The sequence below is a fragment of the Lissotriton vulgaris genome, chromosome 12 (assembly GCF_964263255.1).
Source record: "Lissotriton vulgaris chromosome 12, aLisVul1.2, whole genome shotgun sequence".
Taxonomy (NCBI): Eukaryota; Metazoa; Chordata; class Amphibia; order Caudata; family Salamandridae; genus Lissotriton; species Lissotriton vulgaris.
Window position 1 is genome coordinate 45,509,983 of NC_141700.1, and position 22,102 is coordinate 45,532,084.

Sequence of the window (22,102 nt, forward strand, 5' to 3'; positions counted from 1 at the left end):
CCTGCCTACCGCAGCTTTGGCCTAAACTGGCAACGCTATCGACCAACCCAGAAACCACCTCTAACTGCCGGGTGGGTGGGCGGCCTTTCGAGCTCCCTCCCGATGGTGCCAGGCGCAGAAAAGAGAAAGATCCCTTCCTCCCCCGCGCTTAAGTACCCACCCCCTAACTCCTCCCCTTCCCCTACCTGGCCTATCCCCTGCGCGAAAGACCCCGGGGAAAGACTAGTCTGCGACTCTGCTTTCCCCGGGGCCCGGCATCGCGCAATAAACAGACCACGCAGTGTAAGCGTAAAAGGCCATTTATTAGACCAGAACTGCGAATCTGTACATAACAATAAATCAACAATAACAGTAAACAGCAAACCCCCACTCACACTTCCCCCCCATTCGTTTCATTCACCCACGTCATCACTAAGCCCTAGTGGCACCAAACACCTTTCTCTCGGCCGTCAATCACCGTCTTCCGGCCCCCAGACATTGCAAACTTCCAGTCAAACTTCGGTCCGTCCTGTGCTAACTCCCCCCCCAAGGGATGGGTATGCCCGCTCTTGACCCCCTGTCCCTTCGAATCCTGCCAACCAGTGGACCCCCTGTAGGGCGGTTCACTGCCCCCCCCCCCTCGGGGCTGTCCGTCCGTCACTGCACAGTCACTCCCGCCGACACCATATAGACTCGTTCCACAACTTGCTCACCACATCCCGCAACTCCATCATGTACCACGCATTACCCAGCCGAGACAGGTGCACACCGTCCTCCCTAAAAGCTAAAGGCTCCTCCAGACGAATCCCAGGATGTGAAATGACCTTTACGTCCCTATCCGCACAGTACAGTCTCATCGCCCGGTTCAGTTTCCTCCGGGCCTTCTCAATGGCCCCATGTTTCATAGCTCCCCTCCATACTTTCCTGGGGACCAGCTCCGTCCAGGCAATGCAGGCCCCCGCCATCCTCGACTTCAACACTTCCAAGTCCCTTTGCATAAGTTGCAACAACGCCAATCCAGACAGTTGCACCAGGTCGTTCTCTCCCAAATGAATGATCAACAAATCCGGGCATCCCCTCTGTGGGACCATCTTCGCGAGCCAGGGCAGTAGTGCCCCCCATCGCATCCCGCTCTTTCCCCACCATTTCACCTCGTGCAATTATCCTTTCAAGCCCAGGTTACGGCCGTAAACCTGCTGGTCAGCATATTTGGAAGCCCAGTGCACGAATGAGTGCCCAACGATCCAAGTCACCGTCCTACCGCCCGGGCCACCCACGCAACCTACGAAGAAAAAGAAGTTAGAACAGGCAAACAAAACAGTGCAACCAACAACCTGCCTGGGACCCTACTACTTCCTCACATACCTCCCACAACAGCGTGACTTCCAACGCCCAATCCCCTTGATCCTGTCCCAGGACCAACCCAGGCGAGCCGCCGCCGTCGCAGCCCCAATGCGAAAGGAATGGGTACCAAAACCAGCTCCATCAATCCCCAATCGTCCCAACGCCATACGCAACACCGCCAACAACTGGCCAGCCGACACTTTCGCACCCGAGGCATGACAGAAAATCTCACCGTCCCGAGCCCCAGTCGACCCACAGAAAGATCTCCACTCCAGAACCGGGCAAACCGCCCCACCGGACTCATTCAACCACACCCACTTGCCCCTGCCGACCTGATCCGTCTTCGAGCGACCCAGCCAAATACCCAGACACCCTGCATCCAAACGCACATCCTCAAACAACCTTCCCGCCCCCCGTCTCGTGCCCAACAGTTCAGACACCCGAAACGCCCCAAAGAACATCCACACCATGCACAACCTAAAAAGACCCACCTCAAAACGGTCATAACAGCACTCCGGCAACACCCCAACCAGCCGCACCAACAAGTCAAACGTCACCGCCTCCCGCAGACGACCCCCCCCCGGCCCCACCCTCGCAACATGCGAGCCAGCACCACATCCCTGGTGGGGTCAAAACCCAAAAACAAAACACAGTAAAAAGAAATTCCAGCCAACTTCCCAGAGATCGTAGCAGCAGTCAGCCCCCGGTCCATACAGGACAACACATAGCCCCTCAAATCCTCCAGCACAGCCGACTCCTCACCCACGACACCATCCACCGTCCAGCCCATAAAAGTACTAAAGTCAGACCATGCCAGCCGATAAGTCTTCCTCGTGGACGGAGCCAACGAACCCTCCACCAGACCAATCATCCTCACTCCCCCAAGGCCCAGATGCCGGCCGGCAGCCCGGTCGTGCAGGCGTCCGCTCCCGGCGCCAGGTGTCGAAACCGCTGCCACTGCGAACGAGACAAAGCATCCGCAATGTCATCATTCGCCCCCGGGACATGCTTGGCCCGAAACACCACATTCAACTGCAGGCACGCCAACATGAATCTGCGCAACAGCCGCAGCACTCGCAGGTCCCTCGCCCTCTGGTTGTTAACAAGGTCCACCACCGTCATGTTGTCCACGTGAAAGAGCACAGTCCTGTTCCAAAAGTCCTCCCCCCACACCACCAGTGCCACCAGCAACGGGAAGAACTCCAGAAAGGCAATGCTCCTGCCCCGCTTGATCCAGGAGGCCGGCCAGCTCTCCGCACACCACTGACCATCCCAGAAAACACCAAACCCGGCTGATCCAGCCGCGTCAGAGAAAATTTGGCATTGCCAGACCGTCCTCTCCTCATCAAAATCCAAAGGCACCCCGTTGAAATCCTGCAGGAACGTAATCCAAGTCCTCAAATCTGCCCTCACCCCCAGGGAAACCCTCACTCTGTGATGCGGAAGCACTGCCCCCGACATGGCCATGCCGAGCCGTCTGCAGAACGTCCGCCCTGCCCGCACCACCCTGCACGCAAAGTTAAGGAAACCCAGAAGCTTCTGCACCGCCCGCAAAGGGATCCGCCGTTCTCCCACAGCCCACTCCAGACATGCAAGAATCTCCTTCACCTTGGACGCAGGCAGGCGCGCCAACCATTTCACCGAGTCTAGTTCGATCCCCAGAAACGTGAGGCAATAGCTGGGACCAGCCGTCTTCTCGGGCGCCAGAGGGACCCCAAACTGCACTGCCAAGGCCTGGAAACGCGACAGGGCCCTGCCACAGTCCCCCGACCCCGCCCTGCCCAGGAAGAGGAAATCGTCCAAGTAGTGGGTGACCTCACGGCACCCACTCACCCGCACCATGACCCACTGCAGAAAAGTACTGAAAAGCTCAAACAACGCACAGGAGATGGCACACCCCATGGGCAGGACCTTATCCACATAGATGGCTCCCCCGAACTGCATTCCCAAGAGCGCAAAATCAGCCGGGTGAATCGGCAGGAGGCGGAAAGCCGACTTGATGTCACACTTCGCCAGCTCCGTACCAGGACCACACAACCGAACCATCCGAACCGCATCATCCACCGACGCATACAGCACCCTCGAATCTTCCTCTGCAATGAAGTCATTCACAGACCGCCCCTCCGGCCACGACAAGTGGTGAATCATCCTGAACTCCCCTTCCTCTTTATTGGGCACCACCCCCAAAGGAGAAACGATCAGATCCGGCAAAGGCCAGTCAGTAAACGGGCCTGCCACTCTCCCCTCCGCCACTTCCTTGTCCAACTTCGCAGCCACCACCCCCAGCAACTCCTTCGCCGACCTCAAGTTCTCTGCCCAACGACACTCCCTGGGACCCTGGTAGCCAACCCTAAAGCCCTCAGTGAAACCCCAGAAGAGCCGCGCCGCGGCCTCGCGATCAGGATAGCGCGCGAGCCACGGGGCCATCGCCTCCACCCTAACCGGAGTAGGCGCCCTTCGGGCCAGGCTGGCCCCGACCTCTCGCGTTCCGCCACTGCTCGGAGGGGGTGGTGAGTGAGAGGCACTGCGGAAGGGGGTGTTTTCCGCCGCACTTCGAGCACTCGTGCTTGAATTTACATGGGTACCGAGAGCAGAAACCCCGACTGTAGCTCCAACACACCCCCGTAGCGGGTCCTCCGGGTTTGGACGACTGACCGGACACAATGGTGTTGGGCACAGTTCCGCCCCCCGCCCCGCCCTGGGCGGGACGCGTCGGAAAAGACCGATATAAAACCGGCAAACCACTGGCCGTGTGAGTAGAGGCCGATGAGTGCGACGACGCCATCCAATGCATCCAAAGCTCTTGGTCCACCTCCCCCCAACTCTTCTCCGGATCGGCGCTAACCCGGGCCCGGAACTCCTCGTCGTAACTTAACCATGCAAACCCACCAAACTGCATCTGGGCCTTGCGAATGATATCCATATACTTGAACAGCGCAATCGCCCGGTCCAGATACTTCTGGCAATACACACTGGCAAAAATCAAAAAGGCCGACGTCCAGTTCTCCATAGTTACAGGCACCCTAGGCCGCCTCGTCAACTCCCACTCCTCCTCCTTGGAGCCCTCCTTCGCCTGCACCTCCCGATGCAGCAGTTTAAAAACATCCACAAATTCGTGTTTCCATATCTTATCCCTCATTTTTTCCGACAAATGCGACCCGAAAGGCATCGCCAACCCCATGTAAGGCAGCTTCTTAGGGACCTTCACCCCTTTTTCCTCTTTGCCATCACCTTTTTCCGTTTGTACCCCCAAAGTCACCGACTTACCATCCACCTTCTTACCATCCTCAGGTGGACCGCCTGCAGGCGCCCCCCTCCCTCACAGACCCGTCCCCCACCCCCACAGACCTGCATGAGCGCTTACGGCCCTCCCCACCCCAAGGAGCGTCATCCCAAGCCGACCACCAAGCACCCTCACCTGTCAGTGCCTCCGTCCTCTCCCGGGGCCTTCCTCTAGACTCCTTGCCACGGACCGCCATGGAACCCGTCTTCTTCCTCATCCTGGGCTCGACCTGCAACACACCAAGGTCGTTGTCGCCCGCTGCGCGGCCTACGCCTTCCAGGTCATCCCGCACCTCCCCCTCTTCCAATTCTTCACTCTCAGCACTGTAGTCCAGCTCAAGCACCGGTTCCAGATTCATGTCATCGCAGGCCACATCTTTCACAGCACGCTTCACACCCTTCTGCACACATCCGCGGCCACGCATTCCGGTGGCGCCATGTGCTGAAGTTGCCCGATCCCGCGGAGGTGGGACAGCCGCCGCGGACTGCCCTACTTCTTCCGGCCTGCGTCTCGGAGCCGTGGTGCGCCCCGCTAGGCCCCCCTTTGTTCTGTCGACAGCCGCCGACTTGGAACCCCTCCCGCCCCCCAGGTCGCTCGAACCTGGTGGGGCCCCGGCACCATCGGGCCTCAAAGCCATGCCGGCCGTCCCTGCTCCGGCCGCACCCCCTGTAGAGTGGGCGGCCGGACCTGACTTCCTCAATCTGGCTCTCCTGGCCTCCTCCTCCTGCCTCTCTGCTTCCCTCTCCTCCTCAGAGGTGGGGGTGGGAGGACCCTCAATCTCAGGGCCCCAAACTGCACCCACTCTAGCCCTCGTCTCCTCAGCCCATCTAACCTCCTGTATTTGCTCCAGGATCCGCTCCCCGCGCGACCTCTCTTCCCAGGAAACAGAACCCCAGATCGGCGGTTGGGGGGGCGGGCCGTAGCCAAAAAAATCACTCCCCCGAGGAAAAAACCCCACCTGCTGAAAACCCTGCACCCAGCCCGGGCCGCCTATGGGGACCAGAGCGGGCGAAGCGCTCCGGCCCGCCGTAAATCCAGGCGCCAACGGCCTCACAGCGGCCGGGGTGGCCGCCCTGGAACCCCGGGACAAATCAATAGGAGCCTCCCCCGACACCTCGCCCGGCCCCCGAAGCACAAGCCCAGGCCCACCCTCCTGCACAGAGCCATCTTCCAGGCGGACCAAAGGCCCAGAGGCCCTACCCCCACCCGGCGACCCCACCATGACCATGGCAGGCCCGGCCGGATCGCCCGCCTGCCCCTCCCCCTGCACAGAGCCGGCCGGCACCGACAGGGGCCCGCGGAGCGGAAGCGCGGAAGGCGCGGCCATCACGGCAGCACCCGAGGCCCCAGGCAAAAATTCCAGCTGGGGGAAGGGCCGCGCGGAGGTTGTCCTGCGCTTCCCGCCCCGCGCCGTGTCCTTGGGCACACCCCCCCCCCACCCCTCCCCACCCCGGGCCCCCCCTCCTGGTCCGACTCATCCTCCAAACAGGCGAAAACCGCCGCCCGGACCCCGGCCGAGGCAGCCCGCGTGCCCCTGGTGGCCCCCACCCAGGCTTGATCCATGACCCCAGGCCTAATAAGGTCCCCGCGGCCGGCCCTAGCAAGCAGCAACAAGGCCTCCCGGACCTGTTCCGCAGGCACACCAGACATCCTACCAAGCAAGAGAATCAACAGGGAAAACTAGAAACCCCAGCTGCAGTGGAACAGCTCCGAGCAAAGAATCCCCCCAAGAGTAGCACTAGGCCTCAAACTAACCGCTAACTAACTCCTTTCGAGCTCCCTCCCGATGGTGCCAGGCGCAGAAAAGAGGAAGATCCCTTCCTCCCCCGCGCTTAAGTACCCACCCCCTAACTCCTCCCCTTCCCCTACCTGGCCTATCCCCTGCGCGAAAGACCCCGGGGAAAGACTAGTCTGCGACTCTGCTTTCCCCGGGGCCCGGCAGAGGAGCAGCAGCGCGCGCACCAACGCCCGGACAAAAGGCAATGGGGTGCAGGGGGGCACGGCACCAGGAGGCTGGGGGAACGGAACAGCGTAAGAGATCACAACCTCCCCCTTCCCAAGAGACCCGCAGGCAGAGGGACGGCCGCGCGGCAACACCACACCTCTTCATGATCACAAGACAAACCCTTAAAAATTGTCTGCTACACTAAATGCCCCACATGCGAGGAAGGCTGGTGCTGCCAACCCAACCCCCCATCCCTCCCCACGAGAAACGCCTCTGGCTATGCTCGCCCCCTCCTCCCCCACGAGGCCCGCAGACAGAGGAACGGGCCAGAAAACAGGGCCACGCAAGATATCGCCAACCCCGCCCCCCCCGCCCACCCCTCAGAGACCCGCAGGCCGACGGCGCCGGGCCCATGCCGCACAGCCGCACCAAGGCCACCCGACCAGCACGACACCAGCAAGAGAAGCGCATTCGCCCTCCCCGCAGCACGAGGCACACCGCACGGCCCCAGGCCAAGCCCACCCCCCTCCCCATACCTACACAGGCAGCCCACGGAAACCAAGCACCACGGAGGAAACCCAGGACAGGGAGAGAGGGGGGGAGGAGACCGGGAGGGAACCACTCACCTTCTCAAAAACAGCGTACGGGCAGCAATGACCGTCAGGTCAAAGGGGGGAGGTTCCTGTCCGCGTGGCCGATCGAGTGGCAAAGAGGGCGCCAGGCCCGCTACCCCAGGCCATATAGCCGCAGACACCCCCTCCCCCACTGGAAGTACGTCCCTGAGGACCCCTGGTTCCCAAACTAGACCGCTCAAAAGGGGTCTGGGCTATCCTGTGGCACTAAGGGTGGCCGCCCTCTTAGGTGGCCCCCTTCGGTGGCCCGGGGCAGCCTGGCAGTGGTACTAAGTAGTGTAAGTGTTCTTATCGCCATTAAAATTAGTTAGCATAACACTGGTATTTCGCTTGATCTTGCATTCGAGCTAAAAAAAATACTCTCTTTTACAAAAATAGCAGAGTGGATGTGGAATAATTGTAAAGTTTTTGCCCCTGGCTAAAACTTCAGTATTAATTCCAGTTTCTCTGCTTCACCAAATGGTGTGATCTTGGGCAGATCACCTGTTCTTTGGCTCTTTTGTCTTCCTTCATTGCGAGACATTAGTTTGCAGGCGCACTGCCAGTATAAAAATGAAAATCACTAGATAGTTGCCAACGGCTTGGCAGAATTTCGAAATATTTGGGTGTTTTCAGTGCATCTCTGTGATACTAGTGCTTGTTTGCAGTGAGGCTCGGATTGGTTACGCCTCCAAATATTTAGGGTACCAGCCACCACAGGGAGTGCCACGCCTGTTGAGTCATGTCTTTTCGCCTATTTACTTCTGATTAAGCCTTGGGAAGGAACATGACAAAGCCTACATGCCAACCCTCCCAATTCAGGCAGGTGACTACCAATTTCAAGGCTAGTTTCACGCCTCCGATTCCTGCAGGCAGAAACCCGTTTCAGAGTCTTGTAAAACTGCCAAAAATAAAATGATGATGAGGTCACCCACACTTAAATCTCCCCCTCCAAGATCTACCTCTGACGTCAAAGATTATTTCTTTGTGCTTAATTCTTGGAGTGGGCGATTAGAACATGTGACAGGTCTTGACATTTCAGTTTTGGCAGTTCTACATAGCGCAAACAAGATCAGAGTTCAGAACTTTTTTGTATTATGTTATTAAACTGCCAAATATTAAACGCTGATTGTCTGTCAGCATACATGCCAATAGACCTAATTCAGAAGATTGCCCCTATAAGTCAGTGGAGAAATACATTCTCCAACAATTCTTTTTTAAATCTCCCACTTGTCTGCTCTTAAATGTTGACATGTATGCAAAGCAGTCATCCTGCAGCTACTACAGGGGTGCAGTGCACACTGGCCACCAAAGGGGCTGATGTGTGCCGCGCCGGCAGTAGGAAGACCACAGCACTGCTCACAACCTCAGAAAGGAAATTTGCAGTATTAAAGCCTGTCAGATTTGGGGGGCATCTGAAGCACTGTCCTGGGCTGAGCACGATCCGCCTTTACATCCATTGCTACCTCATTCTTCCTATCACCGCCCCTGCTTCTTGGAATCTCGGGGCAAGTGTAATTTAGATCTAATATCAGCCCAAGGCATTTTGTGGCTGTTTTGAGCTCCTATATTTTGAATTCGGGATTGGAATTGAAAGCCGTCTCCAAGATTGCAGTTAATGAGCCGAGGCAGCACCTGTTCCGCTACAGTGTCTCCTGCATAATCAGCAGCCTCTGTTTGACACCTGTGCAGGTAGCTCCCACTACTAGACTCCTCACGCTGGCCTTGTCTGCCGCCGCTGATGATGGAGCCTCTCTTTAATATTACAGGGCAATACCACAGAATGCAACAGTGCGATGCAATGCAATACTACACAGCCAGACCGTGCAATACAACAATACTATACACGTGTTATTATGCAATAATACTATATAATGTAGAACTATACAATACTAAAGAATACAATACTAAACAATACAATGCAGTACAACAATACCATACAAGCTATTATGCAATGCAACAGTACTATGCAATGTAATGCTATACAATACTAAACAATGGAACACTATACAACAATACAAGGCAGTACACCAATACCATACAAGCTATTATGCAATGCAACAGTACTATGCAATGTAATGCTATACAATACTAAACAATGGAACACTATACAACAATACAAGGCAGTACACCAATACTATATAAGCATTATTATGCAATGCAACAGGACGATACAATGTAGTACTATACAATACTAAACAATGGAACACTGTCTATACAACAATACAAGGCAGTACACCAATACTATATAAGCATTATTATGCAATGCAACAGGACGATACAATGTAGTACTATACAATACTAAACAATGGAACACTGTCTATTCAACAATACAATGCAGTACAACAATACTATACAAGCATTATTATGCAATGCAACAGGACGATACAATGTAATACTATACAATACTAAACAATGGAACACTGTCTATACAACAATACAATGCAGTACAACAATACCATACAAGCTATTATGCAATGCAACAGTACTATGCAATGTAATGCTATACAATACTAAACAATGGAACACTATACAACAATACAAGGCAGTACACCAATACTATATAAGCATTATTATGCAATGCAACAGGACGATACAATGTAGTACTATACAATACTAAACAATGGAACACTGTCTATACAACAATACAAGGCAGTACACCAATACTATATAAGCATTATTATGCAATGCAACAGGACGATACAATGTAGTACTATACAATACTAAACAATGGAACACTGTCTATACAACAATACAATGCAGTACAACAATACTATACAAGCATTATTATGCAATGCAACAGGACGATACAATGTAATACTATACAATACTAAACAATGGAACACTGTCTATACAACAATACAATGCAGTACACCAATACTATATAAGCATTATTATGCAATGCAACAGGACCATACAATGTAGTACTATACAATACTAAACAATGGAACACTGTCTATACAACAATACAAGGCAGTACACCAATACTATATAAGCATTATTATGCAATGCAACAGGACGATATGATGTAGTACTATACAATACTAAGCAATGGAGTGCTATACAACATTACAATGCAGTACAACAATTCTATACAAGCATTATTATGCAATGCAACGGTATTATACAATGTACTACGACGCAAAACTAAACAATGCAATACTAAACAATACAATGCAGTACAACAATACCATACAAGCTATTATGCAATGCAGCAGTACTATACAATGTAATACTATACAATACTAAACAATGGAACACTATACAACAATACAACGCAGTACACCAATACTATATAAGCATTATTATGCAATGCAACAGTATTATACAATGTGGTACTATACAATACTAAACAACAATACAATGCAGTACAACAATACCATACAAGGTATAAGGAAATGCAACAGCACTATACAATGTAATACTATACAATACTAAACAATGGAACACTATACAACAATATAATGCAGTACAATAATACTATACAAGCATTGTTATGCAATGCAACACTACTATACAATTTAGTACTAAACAATACTAACAATGCAATCCTATACAACAATACAATGCAGTACAACAATGCTATACAAGTATTAGTATGCAATTCAACAATACAATATATCCGTAATCCATGCACCTGCCCTGATGTAACATTTACATAGGCTTAATGTTGGTTATCTGTGTCATTAGGCTTCGCCTATTGCATGCATGCACTGTCAGTGAAAGGTATTATTCTTTACAAAAGGTTTTAAAAGGGGTAGGAACCCACCCATTTCTTATGATTACTTACCATTGGTTGGGTCCCATGTCTCTTTTTGTTATTTTTTTTAAAAAAAAGCTTACAAGAGGCATAGAGCCTGCCCAATACTTACCTTTAACTTACAATTGGTTGAGATCCATTTCACTCTTGTTTCCTTCCGTCTTATTGGTCAGCACCTTCCTTCGCCTCCCTCATCAGTCATCATGGAGCATGGACCAAGTACTGCTTCCTGGGGTCAATGTGCTTCCACTGGCCCCTTAGGTACTCTTTTTTAACTTGTAATCACCTCCCTGTTGTTCTTGTAACCCACTCACCCTGCCACCATTTTTTCCCACCCTCCTCCCTCTTGTTGCTTTTTTAATTTAAGCTTTGGAAGATTTACATAGCCAAACTCGAGCCGAATGCTTCACAATACAAGGACACAGTCATTTTTATTTTTTAGGCATGGTGAGTTTAAGTGATTTTCCCAGAATCTCAGAATGTAATGCAGATGTGGAGGCTAGAACCCGGCTCCCCAGGTCCACAGGCAACCGTTCTAGCCTTAATGCCACATCCCCTGTAAAAGAAAATTAACAAAGCCAAATAGCTCAGGCGGAGCTATTTGGTTTTGTTAATGTTTTTTAAAAATGTTGCACGCCACCGCGGAGTGCTGTCAACATGCCTTAAAGTAAACAAAAGGAAGCACCATGACATGGTCAATGGTGGCCATGCCGTGCGCTTTGTTTTTATTTCCTCGCACTGCTGTGAACCATCTTTGAAAAACATTAACAAAGCCAAATCGCTCCGGTGGAGCTATTTGCCTTTGATAATGTTCTTTAAAGATGTTGCACCCCAGCGCAGGCTGCTGTGCAACAGAACTTAAAGCGAACAAAAAATTGCCATTACGCTGGCCACGCCCTAGTGCTTTGTTTTTATTTAAACTAAATCATGTTGCACAACAGCTCACGCCAATTCCAATAGATCGCAAATAAGCAAAACCAATTGGCTCTGCCGTTGCTTGTTTTTATAACCTCACTGCTGCTGTCTCGGATCTCTGCCCCTAGGATTGCTGCTGCATGTCTGCATTTACCCATCTGGTGTAGCACTCGCTCATCCAGCTGTCCACCAAAACTTACTTTTTCACCCCTGCAGTCACCCCATCCATGTGCTCACCTACCTGTTAATTATGCAGGAACTTAATTATTCAGTCATTCCTCCATCCATTCACTTTTTAATCTAACCATTGACACAATGTTATACTCACCCAATTACTCACCCATCATCACAACCACAGACATCAACTTGAAAATCACTGCAGACTCGCTTTCATTTACAAAACTGCCAAAAGTATTGACTCTTTACAGCTATGGGGCCACTGATAGGCCTTGCTAGACCCATTAAAGCACGCGTGAGAAGCGGTCACTGCAACTAGGCCCACTGGTGCATGCACTGCGTATGGCCACTGATGCCATGTGCTAGGCCCATTGATGTATACACAAGGGCATTTGACTGGATAATTGCCGCTTCTAGCATTAATTCCCTGACAACTAACAACACTTCTAAAAGTAGCCACACCTACTTTATAAATACAGGTTGAAATTACAGCTTCTTTCATTCAAAAACAGGGCAACTTTTTTTAAATTTCTAAATGACTATTAAAGCAATTAAATAAATCACCTAGCTTTTTAAAGCACCTTTTCAAATAATGCTTTAACAGTGTAACTTTCTTACCATTATTGCCATTATTTAAGGGTTTATGAAGTGGAAATGATTCATTTGAAAATTACCTAAGATATCTGAATTTCAGTTTCCTTTCTGTGTGATGGTAAAACTCGCCTTTCACCAAGAAAATCACGCCTGAATTTTGCAAATTTATATTGCGATAGACTGCAAGGTCCTGTGCTCCATTCGTTCGTTCATTCCATGTGGCTTCAGGGCCTCGAGCTTCATGATACAATATTGAGCACAAATCAAATATTCGGACAAAGAATATGAAATCCACTGTGGCATCACATTTTTTGAAACAACAACATAGTATATCCCAACTGAAATTCCTTGGGCTTGAAGTGATTGTCAAAATTGAAGGCAGAGACAATAATAAATATTTATTACAACAAGAGAACTTTTGGATCACGAAGCTCGAGGCTTTATATATGTTACTGTTGACTATAAGTGCACATTCTACTAAATAAATCTGGAGGTTACCTTTTACTTTTTTACCTTCCAATATGGCCACAACGTTATCCCAAAATTAGATATAGTCCCATATCAATTTTGATTACACCACCGCAATGTATAGTCCTACTACGATATTGATTACCAGCACGTCGACAATAATGTAGACGCCAATACAGACAACCTGTAAATAAGGCGCAGACACAGACAAACGCGTACAACGTAGAGTGGATATCGAACACAGCAATTCAACACAACTAACTGTAAGTAAGCTGCTTAGACCAGCGTTTGTTAACTGTTGAACTAACGCTGACTTGGTGTTGTGTTAAAGGCTATCTTCTTACTCTTTTTTCAAAACCTAAGGTACACCATCAAGTACAATGGAACTACTGTGAGTAACACTTTACCAATGCACCGTTATGAACTGGGCCTTTTAGTTCATGGTGGCCTCAAGACACCCTCACACGATAGCTTAAGTTTTAAGGCACGCCACGTTTTAGTTAAATTACTCTGCATGTCTGTTTGTTTTTTTCTTTAAATTCATGAGCACTTTCTAGATATTAGTCGTAACCCACACTATTTAGAATGCTTAGTCAACCAGAGAGATAGAATCAAGTCTCTGAACAATATGTGTACATTCATTATTTCCCAGCAGTGCTCCCTGAAGAAGGGCAGGTTGCCCGAAATGCATTAGAGCCATTAGAAGCTATGTACAGATATGATGTGTGATGTAGAATTGAATCTAATTTGATTTGAAAATGAAGAGAGAGAATAAATAAGGAAACTTACTAATGATAGTGTGAATTACAACTTTTTTCGGAGAAACAGCAGAAATAAAGCTCTATTTAACCTGCAACCGTGGAAAGCCTTGTATATTTCTTGTAAAATTGTATATAGTGTCAAAATATCATGCTGACTGTCACATTTACATCATTATAGGCATCATGAAAGTGTAACTAAGGGTTAGGTGCTAATTGCCTTGTAGGAAGTCTAGTACGCTGATGAAATCAAGAACTAGGATTTGCTAAAAATAGCCAAAAATGACTGAACAACCAGAATCACGGTACCCACAGAGCTCCCCAGAATGTTTTCACAGAACACACCACACTTCTTATATTCAACAAGAAAAAATATCCCTGTTGTGATTCAGAGCAAATGACTCCGTACAGCATAAACTTCTTCAGAAGCGAATTAATTTCTATCTAGATTGACAGGTGCCATTAACAGCCACTGAAAAAAAAGAAATTAAGAAAGAAGAGCTAAAAAAGAGGAGCAAATTTGAGAAATTAAAAAAGAAGAGCTAGACCAGAGGAGCAAATTTGAGAAATTAAAAAAAAGAGCTAGACCAGAGGAGTAAATTTGAGAAATTAAGAAAGAAGAGCTAGACCAGAGGAGCAAATTTGAGAAATTAAGAAAGAAGAGCTAGACCAGAGGAGCAAATTTGAGAAATTAAGAAAGGAGAGCTCGACCAGAGGAGCAAATTTGAGAAATTAAGAATGGAGAGCTCGACCAGAGGAGCAAATTTGAGAAATTAAGAAAGAAGAGCTAGTCCAGAGGAGCACATTTGGAGAACATGGGAAAGAACCAAAAGAGAAAGTTTCAGCAGAAAAAACGAAGGCCAAGAGATAAAAGGATAGAGCTCTAAGCAAAGGAGCACAGCATGAAAAGAGAATGTGATATTGAGAGAAGACAAAAATGAAAAAATTACAAGAAAAAGAGAACAGCAGAACATTTTAGGAAAACAAAAAGGAAGCATGAGGAAACTAAAGAGACTCCACTTTTTAAAATTGAAAATATGAATGATACACCACAGTGATGAATACGTTTACAATGGAGTCCTGGATGTCATCTAATGACCGCAAATACCAATGTGCCATTTCCGGCTCTAATCCTAATGGTAAGGCGCAGAAGGTAAATGCACCTACTACAGAGACGTGTGTAATCTGTAGGACACATGTTCCTATTGTATCCTAGTTAGATAGATCAATGGGTTAATGCACCTATTGAGTTTGCAACATCATTCTTTACCGTGGGATCTTCTCTGCGATAATCGTAAAAGATAGAATATCTCCACGCATGTACAGAATCCCAGGACACATCTCAGAAACATCTGTTTGCAGAAAAACATGCCCAATCGGACATTTACTGATTTTTTTTTAAATATCTTATTACCCAGATTGAAACCTATAAGCACATTTGGTTGAACGCGATGATGAAAATGGAAAATGGTCAGGCGGTTGGGTCGATGACTCCCAAGTATTTGCCCGGCGTTAAACGCCTCTAATACCATGCAAGGGTTATCAAACAAAGAGGCAGGCGCTGGAGACAGGAAGGCGGGAAACAAAGTTTCATTCCGACGGAGCAGAACACATCAGATCGGACAACGAGGTATCGTTTCGAGGTGCTCTAACAGCCTCTCTGAGGCCTGGCCTCTTATACCCTAGTTTATGACATGTGAGCATTCTTTATTGCAACAAAGACACTTTGAAGTATGAAAAGACATCCCCGGAATCCCCGTTTCAGGCACATTCCCACACGTATCTACAGTAGAGGTCCCCACCCCACATACAATAGGAGGGGGCTATCACGCAGCTGGACGTTCCGCCGATTCTTAGAATGTGTGCGCCTGATCGGATCTCAGGGGGTGGGGAGGCCGTGATCAATAGTAGCTCTTTTGAAGAGGAGCGACTCCATACAGTAGGGGGGCAATAAACTGTATCCTCTGGCTAGGTGATGGGCTGGGATCCGTACAGACAATCGGGCTCAGAGGAAGGGGTCATCAAAGGAGAGGCATTCATAAAAGGAATGGTCTGCGTGGACAATCGAGCGTAGAGGAAGGGTTTATCAAAAGAGGGGTATTCATGAAAGGAAAGGAAGTGTTGGTCAGGCGCGGTGTGACTCCCAGGGGCAGAGTCACGCGGATGGAAAGGGTTTATGACTTATGCATGTGAGAGCGGGGGCAGCCAGGGTGCACGGGGGATGCTCGCAGGGTCAGTGGAGCGCGCTGGCGATTGATCGGGAACAGGGAGACCATGGTACCTAAAATGGCTGCCGTGCATGCATATTTGTACGTGAGTCTGAGGAATGGACAAGATGGCGCAGATGATGTTCAGTTCGCAAACTAAAATTTCACAGTGATTCTTAACTAAGCAGATGTGTTATAACGCGGCCCTGTCACTTTAAGGATTCCAGGAAGTTGCCCTCTTCCATCATCATCATGCCTAGTAAGGGGGTAGTTAGACAGATATTTATTTTCCTATCAGGAAGATCCCTCACACTTTCTGCCTGTTTTCAAGGCTGTTTTTGGCCAGAATCCCACATTATTGGGGATTTTCCCTATCATTCAATCTCTTTGGTCTTTCCAGCCTTTTGTTTCCCTTTTCCTCTGGAAAATCAAACAGGTTTTTATACTTTTTCCGTAGTTGGTTAACTTGTCTGTGGTTTCGATTAAAATCCAGACGATGGTGGGAATATTTTTAGGAACTACAATAGTAATGTGTGTGCGGCCTGTGTTGCTGACATGCATTCCATCAAGGACTGTGATATTTGTGTAAAAATGTCATGCTGGTGGCTGAGGACAGACAGGGCTCTCCTTAGGGCTAAAAGAGGCAACTCTGAGTAGAGGATTCCTTTCCCAGACACTTCATCTGCTTTCTTCTGGGATGAGAGGACCTTTCTCTGATCCCTTCCTCTTGTTGCACTGCTTCTGTTACTTCAAAAGGTGAGGGGCATCTTCTCGGGGTCACCATACTTTGGTCCCTATCGTCGAAGCGCTATTCGGGACATCACCCAACCTCCAAGCGCTACTGTGCTTCAATTTCCAAGAGGTTGTGAATATTCTGGGGTGCACACGTTCAGGAAAGACCTCAAGACCTGGCTCTTCGACTGATCCGAAGCTGCCCACCCCTCCCTCCCCCCAGCGCCTTGAGACCCTCGCGGGTGAGTAGTGCGCTTTACCAACCCCTGGTTGATTGATTGATTGATTGATTGATTGATTGATTGATGTTGAAGCACTTCTTGACATCGAGATATATATGGACGATGGAAAGCTCACCCTCTCTCAGGATTTCATTTCACCCTCTTCATCAAGAGCTACGCTGGCAACAGGGCTTTAAGTGAGTTGAAAAAACTAGGGGAGGGTGGTCTCTCAAAGGGGCGTGGCCGATGTAATAAAGGGCGTGGCTTAAATAACTTTAGCTGAAAATCTGTGCTTAGCATAGTGGCCGCCCCACTGGCATTTGGCTGCTTCTGTCACTGCATCTAGATATATAATACACCAGGTCACATTACACCTACAACAAGGCAGGGCTATTGGCTTTGTCAGTGGTTGTTAGTTGGATAAGATAAATAAGCAACAACTAGGGCTTCATTGTATATAACATGGAAAATGCTTCTGTTCTGAAATGATGAGACTGTGAAAGAACTAAAACGAGTGTCTTTAAAGTTACCTCAAAGCCAGTGATGGGTGGCACTGTTGCTGAGGTAAGATTTTTTTTCACCCTGAGGGTGAGGGCAAAATGAAAATCCCGATAGGAACCCGTCTCAGCAACGGCAGGACCCGGCCCACTTAAAGCCCTGGTTGGCATCATCTTGTAGGGCATGCAAAAGAATAGTGACACCTCTTCCGACTCTCTGAGGTGCCCATATAAACTGCAGGTCAACCTTCTGTAACAGCTGTCTTACTAATTAGACATTTAATTGTTGAATAAACTGTAAATGTGGCATGCACGGACATGTTTTTTTCTGAAAAACCTAATTTGCTAAGATGTGTTCCAGGATCTCACAGGTGGGGGATATTCTAGCGTTTCCATACATGTGTGTTACTCGAAGTACACAGGTTCCAGTAGTTACCGGTGTTATATTATGGCTTTCAGTGGAACTCAGTTTATCAACCCAGAGAAAAATGAAACTTTTCATCAGTTCTATCTGTATTCAGTGGGTGCCCTTGGAAATTCATAAAGGCCCCGACAGCAGTCACGGGAAGAAAGCGATTTTATTGTCATCGTGTAGTCGTGAAAAGCAGGTCGTGCATACCTATACATTTTGATTAACTATTATTTCTATTGCTGGCATTTTAATGCAATTTGAAGCCGAAAGATCCAGATTCAAAAAAAAGAACAGTGATTTTTTTCCCCTCAACTCATTGTTGTGTTATAGCACCACCTGCTGGAGCTATACAGCACTGCTTAACAGATCAGCTCGACGTTTGCATTTCATAACATTGAAGCACATTTTACTTGTGTTTATGATTTACTTTCGGTAGAAGGCACACAAGTGTAAAAGCTCTGCCCTAGTTGCACATATAGCTCCTGGTCTGCAGATGTTTACTAGGAAGAGGTGTGGCGCCGCGGCTAGGGCGACTGACTCCGGAATATATATATATATATATATATATATATATATATATATATATATATATATATATATATATATATATATATATATATATATATATATATATATATATATATATATATATATATATATATATATATATATATATATATATATATATATATATATATATATATATATATATATATATATATATATATATATATATATATATATATATATATATATATATATATATATATATAGTCGCTCCAGGTTGTCCACCTCTTGAGTAGCACACGAGCAGCAGCTTGATTTATGTGTAGGTGAGGACGGGGATCGGCTTGTAGATGCCGCTCCGTAATGGATCTGCCCGACGCGTTTCGAAGCTCCATCTGCTTCTCTTCAGGGGCTTTAACGGAAGCGGTGTGCGCACCCGCTGACACACTTCTCTAATTTCCATATGACACACCCGCCAATGGGAGGCTCCAATGAGACTGTGCATTATGGGAAGTGTGGTGCGGAAAGCACACAATCAAGTCCTGTATGGACCCCACAAGTGGGCCCGTCCTCGATCCCATGTACAGCTGCTGTTTCACTTCCGTGACCCCCAAGGATAACGGGGTGGTGCATACTCCGCGGATGGACTGCCGCGTGTAAATTGTCGCTCCAGGTTGTCCACCTCTTGAGTAGCACACGAGCAGCAGCTTGATTTATGTGTAGGTGAGGACGGGGATCCGTTTGTAGATGCCGCTCCGTAATGGATCTGCCCGACGCGTTTCGAAGCTCCATCTGCTTATCTTCAGGGGCTTTAACGGAAGCGGTGTACGCGCCCGCTGACACACTTCTCCAATTTCCATATGACACACCCGCCGATGGGAGGCTCCGATGAGACTGTGCATTATGGGAAGTGTGGTGCGGAAAGCATGCAATCAAGTCCTGTATGGACCCCACAAGTGGGCCCGTCCTCGATCCCATGTACGGCTGCTGTTTCACTTCCGTGACTACCAAGGATAACGGGGTGGTGCATACTCCGCGGCTGGACTGCCGCGTGTAAATTGACGCTCCAGGTTGTCCACCTCTTGAGTAGCACACGAGCAGCAGCTTGATTTATGTGTAGGTGAGGACGGGGATCCGCTTGTAGATGCCGCTCCATAATGGATCTGCCCGACGCGTTTCGAAGCTCCATCTGCTTCTCTTCAGGGGCTTTAACGGAAGCGGTGTGCGCACCCGCTGACACACTTCTCCAATTTCCATATGACACACCCGCCGATGGGAGGCTCCGATGAGACTGTGCATTATGGGAAGTGTGGTGCGGAAAGCACACAATCAAGTCCTGTATGGACCCCACAAGTGGGCCCGTCCTCGATCCCATGTACGGCTGCTGTTTCACTTCCGTGACCCCCAAGGATAACGAGGTGGTGCATACTCCGCGGCTGGACTGCCGCGTGTAAATTGTTGCACCAGGTTGTCCACCTCTTGAGTAGCACACGAGCAGCAGCTTCATTTATGTGTAGGTGAGGACGGGGATCCGCTTGTAGATGCCGCTCCGTAATGGATCTGCCCGACGCGTTTCGAAGCTCCATCTGCTTCTCTTCAGGGGCTTTAACGGAAGCGGTGTGCGCACCCGCTGACACACTTCTCCAATTTCCATATGACACACCCGCCGATGGGAGGTTCCGATGAGACTGTGCATTATGGGAAGTGTGGTGCGGAAAGCACACAATCAAGTCCTGTATGGACCCCACAAGTGGGCCCGTCCTCGATCCCATGTACGGCTGCTGTTTCACTTCCGTGACCCCGAAGGATAACGGGGTGGTGCATACTCCGCGGCTGGACTGCCGCGTGTAAATTGTCGCTCCAGGTTGTCCACCTCTTGAGTAGCACACGAGCAGCAGCTTGATTTATGTGTAGGTGAGGACGGGGATCCGTTGTAGATGCCGCTCCGTAATGGATCTGCCCGACGCGTTTCGAAGCTCCATCTGCTTCTCTTCAGGGGCTTTAACGGAAGCGGTGTGCGCACCCGCTGACACACTTCTCCAATTTCCATATGACACACCCGCCAATGGGAGGCTCCGATGAGACTGTGCATTATGGGAAGTGTGGTGCGGAAAGCACACAATCAAGTCCTGTATGGACCCCACAAGTGGGCCCGTCCTCGATCCCATGTACGGCTGCTGTTTCACTTCCGTGACCCCCAAGGATAACGGGGTGGTGCATACTCCGCGGCTGGACTGCCGCGTGTAAATTGTCGCTCCAGGTTGTCCACCTCTTGAGTAGCACACGAGCAGCAGCTTGATTTATGTGTAGGTGAGGACGGGGATCCACTTGTAGATGCCGCTCCGTAATGGATCTGCCCGACGCGTTTCGAAGCTCCATCTGCTTCTCTTCAGGGGCTTTAACGGAAGCGGTGTGCGCACCCGCTGACACACTTCTCCAATTTCCATATGACCCACCCGCCGATGGGAGGCTCCGATGAGACTGTGCATCATGGGAAGTGTGGTGCGGAAAGCACACAATCAAGTCCTGTATGGACCCCACAAGTGGGCCCGTCCTCGATCCCATGTACGGCTGCTGTTTCACTTCCGTGACCCCCAAGGATAACGGGGTGGTGCATACTCCGCGGCTGGACTGCCGCGTGTAAATTGTCGCTCCAGGTTGTCCACCTCTTGAGTAGCACACGAGCAGCAGCTTGATTTATGTGTAGGTGAGGACGGGGATCCGCTTGTAGATGCCGCCCGTAATGGATCTGCCCGACGCGTTTCGAAGCTCCATCTGCTTCTCTTCAGGGGCTTTAACGGAAGCGGTGTGAGCACCCGCTGACACACTTCTCCAATTTCCATATGACACACCCGCCGATGGGAGGCTCCGATGAGACTGTGCATTATGGGAAGTGTGCTGTGGAAAGCACACAATCAAGTCCTGTATGGACCCCACAAGTGGGCCCGTCCTCGATCCCATGTAAGGCTGCTGTTTCACTTCTGTGACCCCCAAGGATAACGGGATGGTGCATACTCCGCGGCTGGACTGCCGCGTGTAAATTGTCGCACCAGGTTGTCCACCTCTTGAGTAGCACACGAGCAGCAGCTTGATTTATGTGTAGGTGAGGACGGGGATCCGCTTGTAGATGCCGCTCCGTAATGGATCTGCCCGACGCGTTTCGAAGTTCCATCTGCTTCTCTTCAGGGGCTTTAACGGAAGCGGTGTGCGCACCCGCTGACACACTTCTCCAATTTCCATATGACACACCCGCCGATGGGAGGCTCCGATGAGACTGTGCATTATGGGAAGTGTGGTGCGGAAAGCACACAATCAAGTCCTGTTTGGACCCCACAAGTGGGCCCGTCCTCGATCCCATGTACGGCTGCTGTTTCACTTCCGTGACCCCCAAGGATAATGGGGTGGTGCATACTCCGCGGCTGGACTGCCGCGTGTAAATTGTCGCTCCAGGTTGTCCACCTCTTGAGTAGCACATGAGCAGCAGCTTGATTTATGTGTTGGTGAGGACGGGGATCCGCTTGTAGATGCCGCTCCGTAATGGATCTGCCCGACGCGTTTCGAAGCTCCATCTGCTTCTCTTCAGGGGCTTTAACGGAAGCGGTGTGCGCACCCGCTGACATACTTCTCCAATTTCCATATGACACACCCGCCGATGGGAGGCTCCGATGAGACTGGGCATTATGGGAAGTGTG